This window comes from Colobus angolensis, unplaced genomic scaffold (assembly GCF_000951035.1).
Source record: "Colobus angolensis palliatus isolate OR3802 unplaced genomic scaffold, Cang.pa_1.0 Scaffold31, whole genome shotgun sequence".
Taxonomy (NCBI): Eukaryota; Metazoa; Chordata; class Mammalia; order Primates; family Cercopithecidae; genus Colobus; species Colobus angolensis.
In genome coordinates, this window is record NW_012116377.1 from 1,249,148 (window position 1) to 1,275,698 (window position 26,551).

General features: G+C 54.5%; 1 protein-coding gene across 1 annotated transcript in view; it reads right to left on the reverse strand.

Moving 5' to 3' along the window:
- The window catches only part of IQSEC1 (IQ motif and Sec7 domain 1), a 183,674-nt gene that overhangs the window by 156,620 nt on the left and 503 nt on the right, over positions 1-26,551 (reverse strand). The window lies entirely within an intron of this gene.

The following is a 26,551-nucleotide window of genomic DNA, read 5'->3' on the forward strand; positions in this document are numbered from 1 at the left end:
AGGGGGATGCCCAGTGTCATTGTAATGGACCCAGGCTGGATGCAAGACACCCCACTTGGGCTGATAACTGGGGGCGGGCAGGGGACACGTGATGTGCCGAGTGTGATGCGCTTGTTTGGCAAGGTAGCACAGGCGGGGCCGGCAGCCCTGAAGTGCTGCCCACTCCTCCCCCACCCCCCCACACCCCCAGAGAAGGACATTAGCTTCCCTCTCACGCTTGTGGCAGAGGAAGCCGGCTGTGCCTTTGAAAGGCGGCAATTACTGGCTGGGACCTTTGTTCCTGAATTCCTAGGCTGTGCACAGGCTTCTAGAACGTCCGAGGGTCGGGATTCTCAGAAGCTTGCCCCCAGTAGCAGAGCTGTGCTTCCACTGCACAAAAAGGGCACAGAGTTACGGTAGCAGTGGGGGTCCTGGGCCCTAGTCCTGGACCTGGCACCAATGCTCTTCTGGTCTCTAGATCTCAGGTATCCTCATCTGTGAAAGGGGAACATTGATCCTGGCCCTGTCTGTGTCTGAGGCTGCTGTGAGGGTTGGGAGTCAGGACGCATGCCAACGCAAGATGGCAGGGATGGGGCAGGCCCCACTTAGCACCTGCCTCCTGGCCACTCCTCTAGGCATGCTCTACCCCAGGGCCTCTGCACCACTGTTCCCACCAGGCTGCTGGGATGCTCCTCAACCCTCCCGTGCTTCCAGGCCCAGAGGCCTTCCCTGGCCACCCTCCCATCTCTGTCTATTCCCTTCACCTGGGTTTATTTTCTCCATAGCTCTTGTCACCACTTGACACGTTATGCTAAAAACCAATTTCTTTGTCTGCTTGCTACCTGTGCTCCTGCCTGCCACAGATGCTCTGTGAAGGTAGCAGGACAGCTCAATGAGGGATCCTGAATGCCCGACACCCGCAGGTGCTCAGGAAATATGGCAGAATGCAGAGGCTCCTACAGCCTCCACTCTGACCCCTGCTCTGTCCTCCAAGGAGTGAGGCACTGGGGTGTTGGCTCTGAGGTCAAGTGTGACTCCATCCGATGGAGGGCTGTGCAGTGAGACCCGAGTGGGCAGGGCCACAGAACCTGCTCGGCCCCACACACCCTAGAACAAAGAGCCCCATCCACCCTCCCTTCATGCCAGAACTTTCCTGGCTGGCCTCGAGCAGGGCACCTGACTGACCAGCCGGCAGAGTGGACAATGCAGACAGAGCTGCAGTGGCGGCCATGGCATGGGTGGGTGGTGCAGAGGCCAGGCTCACCCCCTACAGGAGCCTCCTCAGCCTCCTTCCCTGGGGCCACCCTGACACAGGCACCCACAGGCCTGCTGGCACCCTAGGCCAGCCCATCAGGGGTGAGAGTGTGTGTACCAGTGTGAGCCTGCGAGCACATATGTGTCAAAATGGGGGCTGTGTGCCCATGTGCAGAAGTGACAATGCCAGAGTTTGACTACAAGAAGAACTGGGTGTGGGAATGTTCTGGAGTGTGTATACGTGTATGCATGTGAGATTGTGCAATGGGCATATGAGGAGCTGTGAGTATGAGGGCAGGGAGTGTGCTATGGTGTTGCGCAGTATTCACACCAGGATACCCAAATGTTCAAATCCCGGCTCTGCCCCCGCAGTCTCGAATCCTGAGCAGGTGACGTCTGTGGAGTGGGCTAACAATAGCCCTGACTTGCCGGGTGGCCATAAGGATTGTCAGCTTTCACTAAGCAAAGGAAGTACTGTTATGATACTACGTGGGTGTGACTGTGGAGTGTCCGTGCAGAGGACCAGGTGAGTGCGTGAGCGTGTTGCTCATGTGTACACACGTGGGTACCACTTGGCTCTGTGTCCTCCAGGAGCGCACGCGGCGGGGCTGCCAGTCCCCAGCTGGCTCAGGGAAGCAGGGCCCAGATGGCCACTCCCTCACTCCCTGCAGCCCAGAGTTTCAGAGTCGGTCGCTCTGACATCTCCTTCCTGTATAGCATCTGCTGCAACCCTGACATGTGGGGCCCAGTCCTTGGTTGCTGTCTCCAAGGACAGGGCCTACTACCTTGTGAGTCTCCTTTTGGGCTTGTTCAAAAACCCCCTCTCACAGAAGCCAAGCTCTTCAGCAGAACGAAGCTCCCTCCCAAACTTACCCCAACTCCCCTCCTCCCTCTCCATGCCCCGGCCACATCCACCCTGCACAGGTCCCCACACAGGGTCCTCCCTTTCGGGACCACTTGTTTCCCACCCCAAACAGGGGACCAGTCAACTTCTAGTCACCTCTACAACGCAGTACAGATGTCCCCTCCTCCCCAGTTCACATCGATGCACTGAACACAGCCCTCTAAGTCACCCCCACTGCCAGGACAGGCTGCCTGTCACTTGTCTTTCTTGCCCATGAGACTGGAACAAGGATCTGCTGACATCCAATCCAGGGAGCTTTCCTCTAGGCGCAGTCTCCAGTATTTTGTGTGTGTGTGTGTGAAAACAGAAAATGCTCTTTTTGGAAGACATCAAGATACAAAGCACACAGAAGCAGAGACCCTCAGACACCCCGGCTCCCACCAAGCGCAGCTGCACACCAATAGAAACCGTCAGGCTTCTCCCCTGGGCTGCAGCCTTGGTCGTCATGGGAACTGCCGGCTGCGGGCTGGTCCTCGGGAGACCCACCAGCCTTGGATCTCGGAGGAACTATCAGCTGCAGCCTGATCCTCCGAGGAGCCTTCCGCTGAGCTCTGGTCTTTGGGGTAGGAACTTGGACTGCAGTCATGCTCTTTGGGGGGACCTTGATTTGAGGGGAAACCACTCCAAGCTGTAGCAGCTCTCAGGGGACATGTCAGTAGTACTCTGGTCCTTGGGGGAATTTCAGGGCCAAATGGTGGAGCTAATTTCCCCTGATGGGCTCCTAGAGGCCCGCCTCTGGGTGCAGATGGACAGTGGGGACCTAAGGAGATCCTGGGGCAGGCTGGGGTGGACGGCAAGACAGTACCTGTAGCGGTCAGTTGAGAGGCTGCTTCCGGTGTCCAGGGAGCTCCTGAGGTGGCAAAAGCGAGACAGGGTTACTTATGGTCCTACACACAGCAAACCCCTTGGGGGCCATGTCCACTCGGGCCCCAGCAGGTGGTCCCAGGACAGGTCCTGGGGCAACTGAGCAGCCCTGGGAGGAGTGTCTGCCCCACATGCAAGAAACCATGTGCTTTCCTTCCCCCTGCTGGGTCAATGGAGAAGCTGCCTTGTCTCTAGCCCACGGCAATGTCAAGTCCCACTGCCCCCTGTTCAGATGGGGAAACTGAGGCTCAAGGAGAGGAAGCACAGTGAGCAGGGTTAAAGGTCCTCTCTGGCTGCCCCAGACTTAACCTCAGGTATGTTTGACCTGAGCCACCATGCTCCTTCCCCAAAGAGCCCTGCACCAGGAATCTCAGCAGACCCATGGGTTTGGGCCCACCCAGCCTCCATGCCACGAGCCCAGGGGCCCTGGAGCCCTGATTTCCTGCCCAGAGACTCAGCGTCCAGCTCTGGATCTGGGCCCAGGAGCCTGGGTCCTGCCTCCTGCCTTTGACCAAGTTCGGTCTGTGCTATGGGGTGTGGGCCTGGAGCCAGCCCAACCAGGATCACATCCCACCTCCATCCATGACTAGCCATGGACTTGGTGCCTGTCCCCTCACCTCTCTCTGCCTCAGTTTCCTCATGTGTAAAATGGGAGTAGGAAAAGCAGATCTCTCACAGGGGCAACTAATGCATCTGAAAGGACTGTCTCTGCTTTGCCTGGCAGCACACCCCACCTTCTACATCTTCAGGGCATGGGGTGATGCTTTCCTAGAGGCTGGGGACCCCATCCCAGCAACACTGCCTGTACCTGCCCACCTGGGGCGCATCAGCTATGACACAGAACTCATCCCTGGAGACCGTGCCCTTGGAATACCCTCTCCTCCAATGCCACCTGCCTTCCTGCATGGGGCACCCACAACCCCCATCGCTGCCTCACACGCTTCTCCTGAGGCCTTAGAAGTCCACGGCACAGGCCAGGCCAGGGCCTATGTTTGGCCACAGTGGGGTTTGACATTCTGGGCCCATGCTGGGTGCCTGCCATGGGTCATCCCAGCTTTAGCCTCCGTTTCCCTACTTGCTCTCGTACAAGAGCCCTGCTGGACACACTCCTGGAAGGAGGCTGACCTTTCTTCCCATGTCCCATGCTGGCCTGTGATTCTGCTACTTTCTGCCTAGCTACCACCATAGCCACTGGGAGATCCCATGTTCAGCAGATTCGAATCCCCAGTGCCAGGCCCTGCTCCACACGCCATCCCTTAGGGACGTGAGCGTCCATAAGGGTGGGAGCGTCCATAGCGCAATGCCTCCTTCTTCTCCAGCCCCAGCATAAGAGGCCGCAGGTGGCACCCCTCTCCCCTTGAGCCAGAACCCACCCAGGGCCACACACGGTGGGCTTAGCAGCTCTATCTGCGTGCCAGTCATGCCTTGCCAAAGTTCATGAAGAAAAGAAGACATGAGGGGCGGTGCCAGGAAGCCATGAGCTCACTTCCTGGACTGGTCACAGTCCTGTGCCCAATCTGGGATGGGCAACAGGTTTTATAGGAGGTGGCAAGCAGGCCTTCCCTTCCTTCCAGTGCCAGAACCCACACTGGGTATGGTAAGGAATTTTGGGCTTCAGGGAGTCCTGGATCTGGACAAGAGGACCCAGCCCTCCATCCCCCAGCCTGGCCACTCAGCTGCACACCAGCCACATGAGATGATACCAATACAATGCGACAAAGATACCGCAAAATGGCGCCAGGTTCCTGGGCCCCACAGGCAGAGCCTACTGTTCCCAGGCCCAGGGCTGCCCTGCCACAGCCACAGAGATTCAACTCCGCAGCTCTGATCTCACTCTGGCCACATCATGACAAACATAGCAATATCTTCACCTATTGCAGGGAGCCCACCACGGGCTATGTGTTCTTCCCACACACTTCCTCATCCAACCCTTGCATTAACCTTATGAGGTGCATGGAATCATGCTCCCACTTCACAGAGGCTGAGGTATGGCTCAGGGAGACCCCATACACAGAACACCATTCCATTCTCTGCCTCCTTATCCAGACACAAACTCCTATTCACCCTTCAAAACCCTGCTCAAATGTAAACCCCTTTCTCTGTCTACCTTGCACCTTCCCTCAGCAGACTCCTTTCTTCCTTCTTCCTTTCCTGTCTCCCTCCTTTCCTTTCTTTCTTCTCCTCTCTCTCACTTCCTTAATAATAGCAAATATTTTTTGAGCAGTTAATAAGTGGCAGGAGTGTTAACACTTCACAGGTATTAACTCATTGAGCCACGCAACAGAGGTACAGTTACACCCTACATGCTGTGGTACATGGGTCCAAGGAATTGAGCTGTGTGCAATACTCTCTCTCCAACCAGAGAGTACGGTCGCTGAAGTCCGCATGTGAAGACGGGAAACTGTCAGATGGATGCAACGTGCCCCGCAGGCCTGCTGTGGCCCAGTGCTGAACCCCACAGTAGGCAGTGGCCCCTGCCTGCCCTCTCCACTTCTCCCCACCTGTGTCCCTGCCCCCACTTCCCACCCCGGGAAATCCTCTGTGGCCTGGAACACTCAGCAGTTCCTCCCACCAGCTGCCTTGGTGCCCCGCCCCTCCAAGACAGTATAGCTAGGAGTGGCTCTGAATGGAGATCCTCCCTCTGTCAACCGCCCTGTTGGGTCCAAGTTGTCTGCAGCCTTGTCCAGCCAAGACTGAGGCCTTGTTCTCCCTGCCGTCCTTCTTCATCACTCAGCACAGCAGTGCACAGGCCAGGAACAGGCCCCAGTAAAAAAGGCCCAGAGTGAGGGTGCAGAGGGTCCCCAGAGAGACCCTCAGCCCAGCACACCTGAATTTGGAACCAACCCCAACTGCTGTGTGCCCTGGGAATAGCAATAATAGCGCCCACCTCCCAGAGCTGTTGAGAAATGAGACAGTGCCCATAAAGTAAAAGGGCTTTGCAAACCAGAAAACGCCATTGCATGCATATTTGAGATACATCGTTATTATCACTACATAGACTAGTGTATATTGAGATGTAAGAGCTTAAAGGTTAACACATGAGTTCTAGAGCCAAGAGGGCCAGGGTTCAAATCCCAGCTGTGCCACCTACTAGTTGAGTGCCCTTGGGCAAGTTAACTAACCTCTCTGTGCCCCATTCTAGTTTTTTCATCTGTAATGTTTTGGGAAGATTTAACAGGTTAATACATTTAAAAGGCTTAAAACAGTGCCAAGAACAGAGTCAGCATTCCATAAAAGCTAGCTCTGACTAGGACAGGACTCAAAAGATTTGTATGGTATTCAATATACCTTATATTGTATTATACTACATATATTCATGTGTGATACCAACAACATACAAACAAAATATAAATGTTATAATAACATGCACACATATTTTTTAACACATTACCTCTACATTAATAGATACTTGTTATATATATAAATACATGAGTCTTATTCTATATATGAGGGCACTGGGGCTCAGGGAGGTACAGCAACGAGCTCAGTGGCACCCAGTTTCCCTAAAGGTTTGCCAGCCCCAAGTCCAGAGCTCTGTCTACCTGCTGGAGCTGCATCGCTTCCCCTGCTTCACCCCCAGGATCTTTGGGGGATCCTGGTCCAGGCTCATGTACACAGAGCTGCCAGTCAGCTGGGAAGGGGTCCAGTCCCTCCTCCATCTTTCACCTCTGGCTCAGAGACAAGTTGCCCTTTCCAGCAATGCTGAGTGAGGCCCCCCTCCCCCTCTGTCCCCAGCCCTACTTCACAGCCTCCTGGGGAGGCTGCTTCCTTTCCCTTTTCAGAACCAACTGGTGGCCCCAGGCCTACACCCTGGCACTGCTTCTGAACAGCATCTGACCATTGATGCAAAGTTCAAGAGCAGGAAAAAGTGCTGGCTCTGTGCTGCACAAAGTCAGGAGAGGGCCCTGGGGGAATGGGCTGTGACTGGCAGGGGCACCACAGGGATCTTGGGGTGTGATCTGTTCTGAGGTCGGGTGCTGGTTACATGAGTGTGTTCAGTTTGTGACAATTCTACAAGCCATATGCTGATGAAGTGTGTATTTTTCTGTACATAGATAATAATTCAATATCAATTAACACAAAGACAAAAACCAAACAGTCTGCCTCACGTTCAGTCTCCAGCACCAGCCTGGAGCAGCAGAAGCCCAGACCTCAGGCTCAGCCGGAACTGGTGGTCATCCCCTCTCTTGCACAGCACTTGCGTGGCCTTGGAAACCTCCCTCCCTGCCTCAGTTTCCCTCTGCTAAATGAGGAAGTGGTCAGTGTTTCTATCCCGGCTGTAGGGTAAACACCCTGCGGTGCTTTTAAGAAATATGGACGCTTAGGCCCTAATGCAGACCAAGTTCCTGCACCTAGGGCTTTAAAAAAAAAAAAAAAAACTGCTTATTTTGAAATAACCATAGATGTACAGAAAGTTCCAAACAAAAAGTACAAGATCCTGTGTGCCCCTCCCCTAGCCTTTCCCAGAGATAACATCTTGCACACCTGCAGTACACCATCGATGCTAGGAAAGCCACAGCCCACTGGGCCTATGGGGATTTCACCAGTTACACACGCCTGCATGTCCCTGTGATTCCCTCTCCCCCAGCTCTGTGTGGCCCCCACGATGATCCAGCACAGGGCCGTCTCCTCACCAGGCTCCCTGGGCACCCTCCATAGCCCCCTTGCCTCTTCCCACCAGCCCTCATCCCTGGCAACTGCCCATCTCTTCTCCATCCCCATCATATTTTCATCTCTCAAGTGCCACGCAAATGGAATCATCCAGTGTGCCACCTTTTAAGGCTGGCTTTCTGCACTCAGCCCCATGCCCTCTGCATTCAGTCACGCTTGGGTGTGGAGGGTCCGCTCTGCCTCTCTGCTGAGCAGTGCTCCCCGGCATGGCTGGGACAGTGTGTTTAACCCTTCACCTGCTGAGGGCATCTGGGCAGTTTCCGGTTTGGGGGCTGTTATGACTAGGACTGCCGCAAGTGTTCTTGGACCGGTGTTTGTGTAGACGCAAGTCTTCATTCTCTGGAAGGAACGCCCAAGAGCCCAGCTGGTAGGTCATATGGTGTGTGTATGATGAGTTTTAAAAGAAACTGCCAAACCGTTTTCCAGTATGGCTGTACCACACTCCCACCGGCAACAGGTGAGTGATCCAGTTTCCCCGCTGCCCACCTGGCGTTTCACGTTGTTCCTTTCTATGTTAGCCATTCGGACAGACGTACACGGTGCCATGTCTGTTTTTTTTTTTTTTTTAAATGAAAGTTCTCACATATTTATTACTGAACACAGTCAACCAACGCGTTCATAACATATTCAGAGAGAAAAAATACATTCCCAATAAAACATGTCCAACTCTCCAGATAGTGGTGACATTTTCAGCTTGATTTGGCAACATGATTGTGACCCTGAGATAGCACCAATATGTGTGCCACCTCAAGTGTAATTCTTTATAGACCCAGCTTGGTTCTTCTCCAATGTCTCCTTTTGGAGTTGTGCCTGATTTCATTACCAGTTTTCATCCAAATCCACGGGGGAATGGGACGATTTTGCTTTATTTTCTTGGCCAGGAATCACTTACTCCTAAAAGTCTTGTGGGAAGACATGGCGAGGAGCGGAGTCAAGCACACACCACCATGATGGAGAAAGGAAGAGAGGGGGCTGGCTGTGGTTTTAACCTCGTTTCCCTGTGGGGATGCTGCTACCCATCCTTCCATGAGCTTCTCTGCCACCTGCACGTCATCCTTGCTGGAGCATCTATGTGTACCATCTGCTTCAGAAGCTCCCAGACCTAACGCAGAATCAGTGAGTCCCCTCGAGCCTCCCAAGCTTAGACAGTTCTGCCGTTTTAAAAGAACCCATTCGCTGCCTTAAGAATTCTTCCAGAACATCTTGTGCTTTCTGGAAGGAACACCTGGATCCGGGCCTCAGGGTGGGGTCCAGGTGGCCAAAGGCAGCTCTGAGTTGTCTCAGCCAGATGATGACCTCGTGTGTTCCTGAGAGGGAATGGGAGGAAAAGGGAAAGAAGGCAGGGACCACAGGGAGAAGGGAGACTCTGGGAGTCAGCTCACAGCCCCGGCAGCTGCCATGACTGGGTTTGCCAGGGGCAACTGGCGAGTGGGCTGGGTGTGTGGTTTCAGGTGAGGGCATGACCCGGGAGGGGCTCGAGGAAGGGACGCTTCAGACTGCTACAGGCCCCAGAAGGGGTTGTATGAGTAATTTGCCTCAGTTTCCAAAGGGGTGGGGAGGCCACAGACCTCTCTGTTCCACAGTCCCCCTCCCTCTTACTAAATAAGTCGCATATATTCACTGTACTAACTTTAGAAAATAACAGTGAAGCACAACAAGAAAAATAAAATTATCCACCATTCCAACTCCCTGGGGATACCCCAGTGTTAATATTTGAGGAGATTTTCTGGCTGTGCCTGTGTCTGGATGTAGATGTGTTTTAGTTACACAAAAATACGCTCCACTCTGTGAAACACTTTCCCCCACTTCGCACTGTCTCTCGAGTGTGTTGCTGGGTCTGGAAGCATTCCTCTCCTCGCCCCATGGAAAGCTGGTGGAGCCTGGCAGGCACTCCCCTGCCCACGGTGGGTGTTGAGCTTGGCTGTCTCTCTCGTTGGTCCTGGTAAACAAGGCAGTGGCTTCAATAGGGTTTCTGTGCACAGCCACAGTCTATCCTTTAGGACCAATTCCTGGCATGGCTGGGGCACAGGAGGGATGTTTTTTGGGCTCTGGGTACACCCGGATATCCACTCAGTGGTGGCACCAACAACACACTCCTACCAGTAACTGACTGTGAGTGCTGGACCATTCTTAGGGCTCCAGAAGTTTCTCTGTTTGGGGCAGAAGTGAGGGCAAGGGAGGAAGCGGTGGGCACCCTTCTACCCTGTCCCCCAGACACCAGGCCCTGGCCCTGTGGTTTACATGTCAGCCATTGGCGTCCACAGCCAGGCTATGAGCTGTGTCACAGATGAAGTGAACAAGAGCACGCTGGGTCTGCATTCCTGGCCTCCCTGCCACCCCACCATGTTGCCAGAGAGAAGGGAGCCTAACAGCGATGTCAGGTCTCCCAGGCTCACTGTGCCCCTTGAGCTCAGGGACAGGATGCAGTCATCCCTCCTCTCTGGGCTTCCTGAGGCTGAGGCGCAGAGAAGTGAAGAGGTGGCCTCTGGACTTGAGCCCGGGAAAGCCACTGGGTCACCTTGCGGTCTCGTTCCATGGTCCCCGAGGGGTGAGGCTGTTTGCCAGTGTCACACAGTGGGACCCCAGGAGCCACCGTGGGGCACTTGGGTCAGACGGACCCTGTTGGGCTTCCCAGTGCAGGCCTCAAAAGCCACAAGACCCTGTCTGAGCCTCAGTTTCCTCATTTGTAAAACGGGCTGATCAGAGGTTACAGCGAGGCTCCCAGGAGCTGACGGCTGGAGGCACCTCATAAACTGGCCTGAGGGGTTGCTACACTGGTTCACGCCCCCTGTCCTGCCCAGGCCTCCCAAGCTCTGAGAAGGCCACAGAAGGCTCCTGTCCACCCACTGCCAGCCTTCCTGTCCTGGCTCTGGGCCACAGACCGCCCTGCCTGTGGGCCTGGGGCCCCATCACTGGGACAGTGAGGCGATTGTCCCAGGGTTGGCCTCCACACCCCTCCATCCTGCCAAACTGCCCTGCCCAGGAGCTCAGCCCGCCTGTGTCTGGAACACTCCCTCCTGTGGGGGCAGACGGGGGTCTCAGTGAGGTCTTCCTGGACAGAGAGCCCAGGGTAGCCAGGCAGAAGCCCTGGGGTGAGACCTGTCTGGGCCTGAGTTTCCCCATCAGTGTCATGAGGAGTTTGTCTAGAGAAGCAGTTACTAACTTTGGCAAGGAGAGTCTCAGGCCACTTTGAAACGAAGCTTCATTCAACCTAGTCTCCACACAGCCCCCACTTTAAGGTCTAAGAGCTTAGTATTAATTCATTTCACGCTCACAACCACCCTGTGACACGAGATATTCTCATTCCCACTTTACACATGTGAAAACGGAGGCACCTAGCCATGATCAGAGGCATAACTCAAAGACTGAATAGGACAGATGCCTTCACCACCCATGTAGGGCAGGGACACAGGCAAAACACACAAACAATATAACCTCAAGGGATCCAGAAAGTAACACCAGGAGACAGTGGATGGGTAGGGTGGGAAGCAGGGGGCTGCCCCCACTAACCTGGTCCAGAGCTGCCTCGAGGAAGAGGCGACCACTGAGCCAAGGTCACAGAGGGAGTACGTGCTGTGCAAGGGGCCAGCAAGGACAAAAGCTTGCAGAGTGGCCTCGGAACATCCTGGCAGAGCGGCCCTAGGGTGCAGGATCCAGGTCCAGGGTGGGCCAGGCCAGGCATCTACTGCAGGAACGAAGGCCTGGCTTTCATAGAGAGGCCCACCTGGACCGTCACACCTGCCAAGTAGCACCACCGAGATGTCCCCCCAACCACCATCCCAGCTTCTTCTGTGACCCCCAAAGACTCCACTAAGGACTCTCTTCTTAAGGCAGCAGCACGAGTCATGAGTGTCTCGGGTCAGGGCATGTCCAATTTCTCCCGGGCTTGTCTGGGTGGGACCAAGGCCTCACCATGTGGCCTGGAGCCTGACCAAGCCTGTGCATCAGTGTCCTTTGGTCCCGAGTCCAGGACTGCTGCCAAGTCCTGTTCATTCTAGGCCCAATTCACTGACTGGCAAGAAGCAGAGAGAAACCTTAGTCTAGTACAGGCTTGGGGGAGGGGTGTACCTGCAATCTTTGGAGCTGAGCGCTCCCAACCTAAACTCCTTGCCCTGAAAGAACCATCTGGCACCACCCATCTACAGGGCAAATACAGCTTCCAGCAAACCCTCTGGGTCCACCTGGCCTTTCTGAGGGGTCCTTCCTGGGTTTTCAGCCTCACCTCCTTCGGATGTCAGACCCTTCAGGTGCTGACAGGATCTCATTTAATCCTCAAGCTGCCCTGGGAAGCTTGAGTTTCTTATTCCCATTTTACAGATAAGGAAACTGAGGCTCCGAAAGGCAGAGACCTCCCCAAGCCTCCTCCACAGATACGTGGCTCCACTTAGCTCCTGACCTGAGCCTGTGGGCTCTGTTCCCTGCTCCCTGCTCTAGAGTCCTGCACCACCCACAGTCAGCTCAGGCGGCTGATCTCCAACCAGGAAGAACATTTTGGGCCCTCCCAACCTCAGGATGGAGGATTTGCTGAGACGAGCGTTCCCTGAGGGTGTCCTTCCACTGGAAGTCCTTAAGATATTCAGAAAGCAACCCAATTCACCCCAGACCTAGCAAGTTACACATTTTTAAAATTTCATTTTAAAATCTCTAATGTATATTCATGGTTCAAAACAAAAACACAAAAGTTGTCATGTGGAAGGTCTCCCTCCTAAATGTTCCATATCCACCAGGTTCCCAGGCACACAATGCACACCTATAATGCATACACGCTCCCCTGGTCTCTTACTCCTTACACAGAGCCCCATCTCCTGGGCCCCCTTACAAGATTTCCTTATGTGAACACAAGCAGACACATACTCACACAAAGACGGGCAGTATGCAGGAGTTCAAGACCTGCAATGCATACATGTTCCCCTAGTCTCTTGTTCCTTACACAGAGGCCTTATCTTGACCACAATGTGCTCCTGCCATCCCCCAACAACAACACGCTCTTAAACTCGCTTTCTGGCTGTTCAGTCTCAGGCACAGCTGCCCATGTGGACTGAAAACACAGTCAGGGGATGGAGGTGGCCTCTGCTTCACAGCCGCCCTCCCAGACCTGAGCCCCTGACCTAAAACAGTGGTGGGGAGCACAGCGTACACCTGCTGGGTACAGTGGAGGCCCCAGGCCAATCTTGGCCCTGTAGACTTTTCCATGCCCAATGGAGGGTCTACAGGATAGCCCTCCAACCCACAACACACCCTCAGAGCCATGCTGCCCTCACATGGCCAGACAAGCACACACACAAGACACACTCTTAGCCCATACAATGCAGACACTACACACACACATGTGCAAGCAGGCACATGCACACAGGCTCTTCCAGTGAGTGGCGGGCAACACCCCACTGTCCCCAGGCCTGGTCTAGGGTGGCTGAGCACAGACAGGAGAAGCGCCTGGCACAGGGTCACACAGTGAGCAAAGGTTAGGCTAGGATGGGACCCCAGACACCCTGCCTGCCGGCCTCGGGGCCCTACCACTGGGTACAGTGAGGTGATTGTCCCAGGGTTGGCCTCCAAAGCTCCTCCATCCTGCCAAACTACCCTGCCCAGAAGTTCAGCCCGCCTGAGTCTGGAAAACTCCCTGCTGTTTTAGGGCTCTCCTTACCCACTCCGCCATCCCATGCCTGCACTCAGCAACCACATGAAAGGAAAATCTGTCCCCAGGCTCCCTGCAACTGAGGGTCAGGAGCACAGACAGCAGGTGACAAAACAGCTCAGGCTTTAACTCACACATCCTTCTGATCAAGAAACAACATTTTCAGGCCTGGCACAGTGGCTCACACCTTAATCCCCTATACTTCGGGAGGCCAAGGCAGGCAGATCACTTGAGGTCAGGAGTTCAAGACCAGCCTGGCCAACATGGTGAAACCCCGTGTCAACAAAAAATACAAAAAATAGCCGGGAGTGGTGGCGGGTAACTGTAATCCCAGCTACTTAGGAGGTAAGGTATGAGAATTGCTTGAACCCAGTGGGTGGAGGTTGCAGCGAGCTGAGATGGTGCCACTGCACTCCAGCCTGGGCGACAGAGGGAGACTGTCTCAAAAAAAAAAAAAAAAGAAAGAAAGAAAAAAATAGTAATTTTGAAACCCCTGTGGGCCACACGCTGGGCTGGGGACTTCCACGCAAACCCCACAGGGGCGTGAAGGTTAGAAGAGGCCAATAAAGGCTAGGGCCACGATGGGCTGAGTGCCACTGTGTGCCTGGTATATGACCTCTGTCCTTCCAAACATCCTTGGGGGCAAGGGTTGTTATCTTTCCCACCTCGCAGAGGAGCAAGCTGGGGTTCAGAGAGGTAAAGGGGTTGTCTGAAGTCACACAGCAGGTAAGGGCCCTCTTTGTGGCCAGTTAGCACCATCCACGGGAGGACCTGGAGGGCAGCTGCAGGGGACCTGAAGCCTTAGTGGGGCCCTGGAAGCAGAACCCACCCCAGCCTGTGGGTTCAAGGGTGTGTTGGTTTCTGAATAAAAAGAGCCCAACCTGTCTCCCATCCCCCGCCACGCATGAGAGGGAGGAGCTGGAAAGCTGGGTCTGAGCGTCTGGGCTTCTATTTCAGGGGCGCAAGATGCTGTCACGGCATGCACTGTTCCCCATGCATCTGTCTCCACTTGGGACACAGAGCATTTTCCCGGCAGAGAGCTGCAGCAGGGCAGCAGGCCTTGGGTGCCCTCGGCTCAGGGGGTGGCTGGTAGCCTTGGCCAGCAGCGGAGAGCGCTGCCCTCAGCCAGGTGGGTGGGCTGAGCCCTGGGGTGCAGGAGGTGGATGGAGGGGTAGTGCCCTCACCAGGGCATGAGAGTGGGGATAGTGCTGGCTTCTGACACAGCCTCTCCTGGGGTAGCCATCTCTTCCTGGGCTCCCTCCACTCTTTGGGGCCACCAAGGTCACTGTCCTGAGTCTGACCTCCTTCCACCCGTGACCTTCAGACACAAGGAGCTCAGTGTTCCTGGGCTCCTCCCTGGGTGTCCCATAGGGCTCTCCTTACACCGGCAGGCCCCATCCCAGGGGCCCATCTCGGCAATGGCGGTGTCACCCATCAGACCCACAGGCCAGACTACTGGGCACCACGGTCTACCATGCCTTTGATGCCCTGTTCTCCCCTGCTTCTTCCCAGCCTTGGGCTGAATCTTTGTGGGCACCCTGGGCATCTCTGCTTCAGCAGCTGCCTCAGCCTCCCCATCAGACCACCTCCAGCTTTTCCTATCACCCCCTGCCCACGCAGCACAGGCCTGGCAGGGGGGCACCCTCTGGGTGATGTGAGAGAGGCAGCATGGGGGCTCATGCCTGGAATCCCAGCACTTCAGGAGGCTGAGGCAGGAGGAACCCCAGGAGTTCAAGACCAGCCTGGACAACATGGCAAAACCCAGTCTCTACAAAAAAATTAAAAAAAATTAGCCAGTGTGGTGGTGGGTGCCTGTGTCCAACTACTTGGGAGGCTGAGGTGGGAGGCTCACCCAAGCCCAAGAGTTCAAGGCTCCAATGAGCTGAGACTGGGCCACTATACTCCAGCCTGGGTGACAGAGCAAGACCCTGTCTCTAAAATATGAAAGAAGGAAGGAAAGAAAGAAGGAAGGAAGGAGAGAGGGAGGGAGGGAGGGAGGGAGGGAGGGAAGGAAAAGAGAAACAATTTACTTCAGGCTAAAGGAGACAACATGGGTCTCTAGTTATGCGTGGCCTGGCCCTCCCTGAGAACTTGCTCTTGCTTAGGAACCCCCTGTGCACTTCCTACCCTGTGGTTCTGGCCCACGAGGCCGGGAATGGCCCATATTATAGACGGGGACGAGGTGACAGAGCCGGCAGCATGGGCGTGACTGCCTCTCCTCACCGTTCCTCCCCAGGGAGGCTCAAAGCAGCCAGGAAGGGTTTCCCCTCCTTGAGATGCTGGTAAAAAGGATTTCAGGTCAATCTGGAATAAATGATGAGTTTTTTCATGTAACATACAATGCCCCTAGGCAGTTTTTAAAAATATCTATCACTAGGAAAAGAGGAAAGACGAAATGGTAAGAAAAAGTGCTTATTTATAGGTCCCAGTTGGTAAAGCAAGAGGGGGATGTGCCAGCCCGGAGGTGCAGCTGGATCCTGAACATCAGGGGTCCCAGGACTTACCTAGCACATGCCATCCCCAGCCCCCACCAAGGTCCACAGAGCCCCTAACATACAGAGCCCACGACTCCAGGCCCTGTGCTGATGCCAGGGGCCAGCTGCCCAGTGTAGGGTGCTGGGCTGGCCTCCCTGGTGCCTGAGCCATGGCTCTGGCTGCCCTGGGCCTCTGCACACTACTGCACTGAGGCTAACAGCTCTGTCCAGACTTGCCCCAAACTGCCAGGCTCTCCTCTAACTCCAAGCAGAACCTGGTGGCCTGTTTCTAGACTTGGTTTACCTCCATCCCAACAAACACACACATTTGAATTCCCCTCCTAATTCCCAGCCCAGTGGTTCAGGGGGGCTGATCCCATGCTCCAGCTACAGGTGTGGCCAAGTGACAGAGGCTGGCCAATCAGCACATGGCTCCTCTTGGGGATGGAGATGGTTTCAGGAATGGCCATGAGCCCCAGGGCTGACCAGGGGACTGAGGCTGCTGAGAGGGCTGGAGCCTCCACACAGGAACGTGTCCTGGGGAAAGGTGAACAGGACATGGCCACGGGAATGTTGGAGCCCCTGGAGCCAGCCACACTGAAGCCAGACCGTGGGCTACTCACTGACAGTAACCACGGAAATCCCTTTGACTTGAGTTTCTGCTGTTTGCCACCCAAAGGCTCCTGACGGATACACTGTTATGGCCCAACTTCCCTTCCCTTCCCAGATGCTCACATTTCTTAAGTCCTAGCATGTCCTGAAGCCTAGCCCTGTGCCATGAGAATCCAGGGGAGGAAGGGGACAGGAATAATCTCTATAGGTCACGGAGATATCACAGGCCTTATTACCTCATTCTTTCCTGATGGCCACCCTGCAAAGCTGGTATTATTAGCCTCATTTTACAGAAAAGGAAATAGGTTCAGAGAGATTAAGTCATCTGCCCCAAGTCACACAGCCACTGGGCAGCAGATAAGGAGATCCATCTGAGCAGCTCCTTGGAGAGCGGTGGGGTCCTGGCAGGGAAGGTACAGAAAAAGGTCTTGATTACCCCCAGATCTTGGACCCCACATCTGCTGGGCTCACCTCGTCTTGGGGAGCTCCTCTGAGGCGGCCCAACCTCTCTGCAGCCCAGAGATGGTCAGGGGATAGAAACCTGAACAAGGAAAGGGGTTGGAGAGACTTGAGGGCGTTTCTCTCTTATCTGATGGTGGAGGGCAAATGGAAGGAAAACGCTCGGTGTCATCGCAGGACCACCGAGGGCCCTGAGAGACAGGCAGTAAACTTCAGCCAGGGCCCTGGTGATTTAAGATGTATTACTTCCCTTAGTAACCATTCCAAGCAGATGTCAGGGACATCTTGATGAGGAATGAAGCCGTTGGTGCCAATAAAACATTTTTCTACTAGCCACGGTCAGGTCGGCCGCCTGCTGAGCCACAGGAATTGCTCTGACAGGACCTTCATTCCTCGGAGGTCAGGTCAGTGTGGCAAGGTCATGCCATGGGATATAAAGGGGGATGGGTATCTCTAGTGCAGCCCCAGCTCTTCCAAGTCCTGATATCCTGAGATCATGCTCAGGAAATGGGATGCACAGGGGAGGGAGAGCCAGGACTCCTGGGCTGGGCAGTCTAGCAGGCAAAGCCTGGTCCCTCAGAGAGCCGACAGTACGCCCAGTCTGGCTTCCCCACCGCCCTGTTCACTGTCCCAGTCCTGCCCACAACCTCACCAGCCATGTCCCAGCTTTCCTTCAACCAATAACAAGTCAATTCACTGAAAGCCAATTCATAGAACAGTCAATTTGTAGAATGACAAAGTCATAAAAAGGACTTGCTTCCTCCCTTAACCTTTTAGCTTTAGTTGACTGGTCCATTTTCGTCTTCAAAACAGCATTTGATGGAATGTTATTTGTCTCTGTCCCTGCTGCCCACTGTGGTGGCAGGAGGCAGAGACAAGCGTGGTGCCTGTGTCATCAGGAATGCTACAGGCACAGGGCAGAGGAGGGCAGGAGTGGCCATCAGCAGGGCTGTCTTGCAAGCCCAGGGGAGCAGGAAGGCCCACCTGAGAAGAGGGCTGGGCTGGGCTGGGCTGGGGCTGGGGCCCTGGTTCTGGGAGGCATCTGGGGACAATGGATAAGACCCCCGTTCCATCAGCCAGCTGACATCCACTGCCTGCTGGCAGAATAGGGTCTCAAACTCAGAACCCCTGGGGGCCAGCCAGGCCCCAGCTGGCAGCCAAAGGGGCTTGTGCTGCCTTTCTGGGGTGAGGGGCTGGCCCCAGTGCCCCTGATGGGATGCAGCCTTGAAGAGAAGGGCCCAAGGTATCTCAGGTGTCAGGGAGGGGAGGGCAGTAGAGGTTGGTGACCATGGTGCACCACCAAGGAACTGAGACTGGGAGGTCACTGGCTGTCCGCTGTCCTCAATCACCAGAGATCTCAGTCTGTCAGACCCAATACCTACTGTCACCTTTTTATTTTTTTTATTTTTTATTTTTTATTTTTTGAGGCGGAGTCTCGCTCTGTCGCCCAGGCTGGAGTGCAGTGGCCGGATCTCAGCTCACTGCAAGCTCCGCCTCCCGGGTTTACGCCATTCTCCTGCCTCAGCCTCCCGAGTAGCTGGGACTACAGGCGCCCGCCACCTCACCCGGCTAGTTTTTGTATTTTTAGTAGAGACGGGGTTTCACCGTGATAGTCAGGATGGTCTCGATCTCCTGACCTCATGATCCGCCCGTCTCGGCCTCCCAAAGTGCTGGGATTACAGGCTTGAGCCACCGCGCCCGGCCCTACTGTCACCTTTTTAAAATTAAACTTTTTATTTTGAGATAATCGTAGATTCATCTGCAGTTATTAAAACAAACAAACAAACAAAAAATACAGAGAGATCTTATATACACTGTTTCCCCCAATGGTAACATCTTACAAAATTATTGGATCCATCACCACCAGGATACTGACACTGCACTGTTCCCCCACCTTAGGTAGATTTCCTGTTTTGCTTGTACTGTGGAGCCAACACACACGATACGCCTGCATAGAACTAAACACACGCATGCACACACATACAGGCAAATACAAGTGCCACCACAATCAAAATACACAATAGCTCCATTACCACAAAGATCCCTTGTCCAGCACCCCCCTCCTTAAAACCAGAGTTTTGCACTATTCTCGTCTCTCTTCTCAAATGAAGTTGATAAGTCATGTGACCCATCTACACACACATTTAAAACAGAACCAAGAGAATGGCTGGATGGTAACATTACAGAAAAAAAAAAAGAGGAAAATAATTTAGAATAAAATAAAGGGTAATTTGTCATGTTAATGGTGGGTGGGCCAATCCTACAGTCACCTGTCAGGTCGTGTGACAGCGACCACAAACTCAGATGGATGCTGGAGTTCACTGGGGACTCTGGCACCACGAGAGATGCTGTCCTTGGTGATGTGGTGCTCTGAATGGTGGCAGCTCTTGGCGGAGCTCCGAATATATCAGAGTCTGATCTTCCCTCGACTGCGAGAGCAGTTGCATTCCTGGAAAACTCAATGCATATTCAAATCATACAAAATGCATTTTGTGGTTTGGATGTCAAGAGGAGTGAGGACCAGACTCAGATAGTTGCTCACAGATTTTCACACCCATAAATATCTGTGCGAATTCTTCGTGTAGGGGCCTTGCGCTGCACAGCCTAGGCTGGCCCCGCTCCCAGATGCCCTCTGGCAGCTCTGCCTGCATCTGGGGGCCCACTGTCGAAGAGATGTTGATAACTGTGCCCAGGACTGACCTGGACGGAGAGACAGCCAAGGTGACAATGATGAAGCCTCGACGCATAGGCTTCTGGGAGGTGTGTGTGTGGGGGTTCATCTTGGAATGTTCAGGCCCAGTCCCGCCAGCCTCCCTTCTCCTGCCTGGGGGAGACACACAGGGCTTGGCTTCCTTCATGGAGGCCCCACTGCAAGAAGCAGGCCAGGGCTTCCCACGGAGGGAGACCACCGCCTCCTGCAGCGGCCGGCTGGTCACACATCCCCCAAGTTGAGCATTTCATTGGCTCAAATCCAGAACCACAAAACAGTGATGGGAAAACTAATCCGCTCTGTGTCACCAGCTTGCTGAGGGAGCACTTCAGTGATGAAGCACTCATACACATGCACAGAAATTCACCAGGGACCCAAAGGAACTGGACACAGCTGTGGCCTCTGGGCAGAAAAACGAGAAGTAGGGAACCACACAGACAATGTGTGCAGCCCTTTTTTGTGCCATGTGAATGAATAATCTCTCAGTTATATGAATACATTTAAAAAACAACAAAAACATAACCATCCCTTTCGTAAGCTAAACTTCATCACTCACACTTTTATTCAGGAAGGGGAAATTTAAAAACACAAGACACCACTTCACACCATTAGGATGGCTATTACTAAAGAAAAACAGAAAGTAACAAGTGATGGCAAAGATGTGGAGAAACTAGGACCCTTGTGCAGTGCTGGAGGGAAGGTAAAACAGTGCAGCTGCTGTGGAATACAGTATGGTGGCTCCTCAAAACATTCAACATCCAATCACCACCTGACCCAGCAAGCCCACTTCCGAGTACACACCCAACAGAAATGGAACCAGGGACTTGGAGAGGTATTTGCACACCCATGTTCACAGCAGCACTATTCACAATAGCCAAAAGGCAGAAACAACCCAGTGTCCACCAATGGGTGAATGGACAAACAAAATGTGGTCGATCCGCACAATGGAACAGTGTTCAGCTTTAAAAAGGAAGGAAGTTCTGCCCATTGCTGCAGCACAGATGAACCTTGAGGACATGATGCTAAGTGAAGTAAGCCAGTCAGGAAAGGACAACTGCTGTCTGATTCCACTCACATGACGTCCCCAGGGCAGTCACATTCACAGGGACAGAGAGTGGAATGGTGGGCGCCAGGGGCTGGGGATGCGAGGTGGGAGTCTACGCTCACGGAGCACAGAGCCTTTTTTGGGAAAGTGAAGTTCTGGAGATGGATGGTGTGTTGGCTGCACAACACTGTGAATGCACTTATTGCAGCTGAAATGTGTGTAATTAAAAAGGGCAAACGTGGTGGATCTGCACAATGGAACGGTTTTCAGCTTTAAAAAAGGAGGTTTTCTGTCTATCTTACCACAATTTTTAAAAATGGTGATTTGTGCCTTGTCAGGCCAGGCCCTGCAGGGATGCTAGAAAGCAAAAGTGGGACTTCCAGGCAGCTAGTGACAACAGAGGGGTCGGCAATGTGTCTGTCGTAGGGAGGACTCGCCATGCAGGAGCTCCATGAGGGGACCCATTTGCCTGGGGGAGTCAGGAGAGAGGCACAGGCTGGACTGTGAGGTCTGAGGTGAAGAGAAGGGCACTCCCGGTAGAGGAGCCAGTATGGGCAAGAGTGTGGCGGGGTGAGCCTTCCAGGCAGTGCTGGGCAGCAGATGGAATGTTGTGGGATCGGGAGAGGCCAGGAGGAGCAGGACAGAGAGCCTCAGGACCCAGAGTGGCTGAGGAGAGAGGGGTGTGTGCGGGAAGGGGAGCCCAATGCCCTACCCCATTCTCTTCTCAGTTCTATCCAGGAGCTGCTCTGGCAGGTGCCACCAAGGTCTTATTTACTGTGTCCCTTCTTTGGGCGGTCAGCTCCATGCAGGCAGGGCAGGCCTGGGTCGTTTACAGGCGTAGCCCACAGGCCTGGTGTGTGTCAGGACGTGGACTAGACGTCCAGTGACCATGGTGGGCTGAGCGAATGAACAGGTGATTGATCGGCAGGATGGGGCCATGTGAATGAGCCAGCACGCCTGGAGCTGCTGTGCCTGGCAGACACAGCTCCTCCCAGTCCCCTGTGTGTTGCAGCATAACCAGGAACTTTCCAGATGAGGTCACAGGCCCAGAGAGGGCAAGCAGCCTGGCCAGGATCACACAGTGTGGCAGGGACAGAGCTGGAGTGGAGCCTCCTTGTCCTGCTCTGTAAGGCCCCAGGTGAGCCAGGGCCTCAGAGACCAAGGGGCAGAGTATTTTCATCTGCTCTGCCTGCAGGGAGCCTCCTGGGGTAAGAGTGAGAGAACAGGAGCCATCCAACAGGCTGGAAGGAGCAGGAAGGGCAGACGGGGCTGTGTCATCAGTAGGCTTTTGGGGGAAAGCAGCAGGCTCTAAGGTGAGCCTGGGAGCAGCTCAGCCAGTACCCAGGAGCAACACCTCCTAAGACCCCACTGGTGGTGACAAAACTGGTCTAGTCCACAGGTACTGGGTGCTGGGCTCCCAGCCACTGTGGGACAAGTACCCTCAGCACCCAGGACAAGCAGGCTGGGGGCAGCCATGCCGCAGTGGCAGTGGCCAACACGTTCCAGGTAGTGCATGCAGTGGGGAAGGGGTGGGAAGGGACACAGCCTCGTGGCCAAGAGATCTGGAACCTGCTCGGGGTAAGGCGTCAGGACCCCCAACACCTGGGCCCCCTGACTGCCCTCCTTCCCTTCCTCATCCTATCTCTGTGCACCGGGTGCCCACCGGCCCCACCCACAAGGGCACACAGACTTGGCTTGGGAGGAGCAGGGTCTGGAGTCAGGCAGATTCACTGGCTGTGACCCTGAGCAAGGCACTTCCCTGGAAAATAGGATGGCACACAACCACCCTGCCAGAGTTGTGGGATTCAACAAGAGAAGGCACTCTTGTTATTCTTAAAGACCAAGTGAGTGAGTCAGCGCAAGGAGGCAGGCCAGGGCCCTGATGAGAGGGTACCAAGTCCTTTAGGGGCACAGGGTGCCTTGGGGGGCTTCAACAAAGTGCTGTCAGGGAGGGACAAGGATGGCACCACACTTGCTGAGCTTGGGGCCCGGCCCGCCCGCTGGCCCGCAGGCAAGCCCTGGAAGGGGAGTATCAGCCCCGCCGCATAGAGCTCTTCCAGGAAGCCCTCCCCACCTCCTGGGTGGCACAGTTCACTCAATCCATTCCCACTGGGCTCTTTATCTTCTACATTTCTCTATGTCCTTCTCCCCTGCAGTATCCCCTGAAAGCGGCACCCTCTCAGTGGTTCCCAGCACTGAGTTGGGCACACAGCAGGTGTGCCATGAACACTAGCTGAATGCAGGGAAGTGAAGGCCCAGGCCTGGCTATGTGGCCTTGGCTGCATGTCCCAGTCTTTCTGAGTTATAACCAGGACCTGCCCAATTGCCTCCTGGGGCTGTAAAGGGTGGATAGATGCTACAGCATTCTTGGAAAATAGCCCAGTGCTGTGTGGGTCATTCATAATGACCATTTTTAATAATGATCACTGCATGGTAAGAAAGGCTACTGGTCATCACATGTGCTTGAGAGTGAAGACTGGGCCTCAGGTTCCCTACCTGCATCTCTCTCTGTGGGCTGGGGCTGCTCTTCCCTGGCATCCAGCCCAGGCCCACTGTCCAGCAGATGCTGATAACCGTGCCTACGGAACTGACCCAGCCAAGGTGATAATGGTGAAGGCTCAATGCACAAGTTTCTTGGAGGTGTGCGTGTGGAATGTTCCAGGCCCAGTCCCACCAGTGTCCCTTCTTCTGTCTGGGGGAGACCCACCAGGGCTTGGTTTCCTTTATGAAGGCCCCACTGCAAACAGCAGGTCAGGGCATCCCACTGGAGGGAGACCACTGCCTCCTGCAGGGGCCGGCTGGTCACCATGTCCCCCAAACAGAAGGAAGAGAGGGGCCGGGACAGTTACAGGAAGTGAATGAATGAATGAGCAGGCATGGGTGGAAAGTGCTCCATTGGCCTGGCCAAGCAGCCCACATCTCACACACCACAAACTCCTCACAGCCTCACTTCCTGTGTTCAAGTGACAGGATATGACATGCCTGTGAGGACAGAGGGTCCCCTCGCAGAGACGATGAAAAGGACGCTATAGTTACAGAAGTGGGGGCCATCCTTCATTCAGACACCATTCATGAAGCTGCCAGTACAGCAATGACCTCAGGTGTTAGCAAGTTTGATTCAGGGTCTGATTCTTGGAAGCCTCCTGATGTTCCCCCACTGGGTTAAGAAATCTTCCCCTGCTTTTGTTGTCATTCTTTATCCCGTCCAGTGTGCCACCTTCACGATGGACTGAGCCCTGACTGGGACAGAGTCTCCATTCCATAAAGCTCCCTTGGGTGCACACCAGGGGCCCAGAGAGTGAAAGGGGCGAAAATGGAGGCTAGGGAGCAGGGACAGTGGGGTGCTGGGGGGCCCACTGGCAGGGCTCCTCTAGGCTGAGGAAAGCCTGGCCATGCTGTGCACAGGGCCACTGGAGCAAGTCTGCCCCGATTTGACATGTGGCATGTTAGGGAAGGTACACTGCTGCCAAATGTACAGCAGGAAACAGCTGTGTGACCCCAGTCAAGTTCCTTCCCCTCTCTGAGCCTCGGTTTCCTCTTCTGTAAAATGGGATCAACAGTATCACATTTTGCAGCAGTTGGTGAGACTCAGCGAGGCAACTAAGCACGAGAACGCTTTGCAATCAAGTTGGGCAGCTCTGATAGTGGCTACAATGCCGCTGCTGGGAAAGTTAAACATCTAGAGATGCTCAACACCCCATCTCCTTTCCACACTGAAAGGCTAGGTAACAATAAGGTCTGAGCAGCAGGTGCTGGGAAAGCCTGGGTCTAGGAGTGGGCCTGCCACGGGTTCTGGGTGGGGAGTAATGGTGGGCAAATACAGGCTTTCAAGTGCAGCAGGGTAACCTCAGAAAAGGCCTGCTCTTGGTTGCAAAATCCTTGCATACAAACAGAGCCACCCCCTCCAAGTCTATTTGGTATTTTGGTGCCAATAGGTTTGGTGGCAGAGGAGGGATGGCCTGGAAGTCACAATGCTCAGACTGTGGGAGCCTGAGAACTGGAGAAGAGTGAAAAGATCCACAGGAAAGGAAGACAGTGAGTGCTGAGCCCCCTCTCTCAGGCAGGAAGGTTACACGAGCTTAGTCCAGGAATCAGCAAACCCACCAGCGCCATGTGTTCAAATGCACGTGGCTGGGCCCCCAACAGATTGAAGCAGACTCTCCAGGGAAGAGTATTAGAATTCATATAGAACATTGTCCCCACAAAACCACAATTGGATGGGCTTGGGCAACGCAGCCACAGTGAATAGCTGCATCCCGGGAACATCAACCACACCTGGACATTAAAATTATCTAGAAAATGAAAAAGATCCTGAGGCTTGAGCCCTCCCCCAGACCTAGACACCAGAATGTCTGGGGGTGCGACTCACACTTTTTTTTAAACTGCTCCTCAAGTGATTCCAGTATAGCTCCTGGGCTACAACCCCCACTCCAGGCTAGTATACTCCAGGGTTCCAGTAGAACTGTGTTGAGCTTCAATTTCCCCATCTCTAAAATGGGGGTCTTAGTGCCTGCCCAGACACAGCCTTTGTGAGGATGACGTTTCTGAGCACTGGAGGCAAGCAAGCACTGGGCCAAGTAACCTGAACATGAATTGTCACATTTCGTCCTCATGACATCTCCCCTCCCTGAGGGTATAACAGCCCCCGAGAGTTCAGAATTTCTCTGGCATCAGGTTCCTGGGCCCAGGCAAAGGTGTGGCAGGGAGGAGACAGCTGGCTCAGGAGGACCTATTCCCAGCCACTGTGGAGGAAGTTCCACACTGGGAAAGGATTTACTATTTGTTTCCGAAAATACAGCAAGGGCCTTGCCACAGGGAATGAGAACTTTGGTGTGTTCTGCTCGCATCGAGCAACCAACCTGTGAGCTTCTCCACTAAAAAAGCAAGTGAGCATCACAGCGAACCAGAGGCCACCGCCATCCCCCGCGGGCTCCTGCCTGGGTCTGCTGACGCAGCAGAGGCAGAGGTGTGTTTACTTTCCCTCAGTGGAGGTGACGGGGAGCTGCCACTCTATCAGGGGCTCCACAGGCCCTTGCTGTGGTAAGAGGCCTCCATCGAATAGGGAGGCCTTGGGGTAGCCCCCAGAAGGCTCCCCACATACTGTTCCAGGCCTCCTTTTCCTAGCCTTGCGACTGAGCCCAGCTCAAGAGGACTCAGCCGTAATCTCTAACCTCCTAAGGTCTGAGGTCACTGCACAGCCCAAACGAGTGGGCCCTGGGCAAATAGTTTAGGCAGGTGGAGACCTGACGCTGGGCCTCAACCCCCGCAGCCGAGGGTCCCAGCGGAGGGCAAAGGTTGCTCCTCCTAGAACAGCACAGTGCAGCGCCCAGAGAGCTGTGAAGGAAGCTGGCATTCGAACCCCACTGCCCCCTGGGAAGCCTGGCTAAACGAAGCACAGGCTTTGGTTTCCATAAATACCCGGGCCCGTGATGTCACCGCCCCGTGCAGACTTTCACAGCCTCTGCTGCTGGCGTGAGGCCCAGCACACAGACGCTCTGCTGCCAGCCCACAGAACACCTGGGCATACAGCTGGACACTGATGCCACTGTGCTAGGGACGGTGGGCTGGACCTTCACCTGCCCTTGGAGGACGCAGCATCCTGCCCACTGCCTCAGCCTGCCTGCGACCTTCTATCAGGCATGGCTGAAGGGCTGGCCATGGGTGTGCTGGGCAGAGAGGCTTTCCCCAAACAGGCTATGGGCTAAACCAAAGCCAAAACAGTAGGAGCCAGTCTGGGCACCCTGAATGTGGATCTGGAAGGCGGGATACCTGCTCTCAGAGTTGGGAATTTCACAGCCTGCTGAAGACCTGCTGACTAATAGCCTTTTTCTCATCGTCATCACCAACAAACACCTCCGCTGCAGGGGCCGAACGCTGGCATCCCTGCTGGGTGGCCAGCTCTCTCTGCAAGTCACCTGCACATCCACCTGCCCCTCCCCCCACG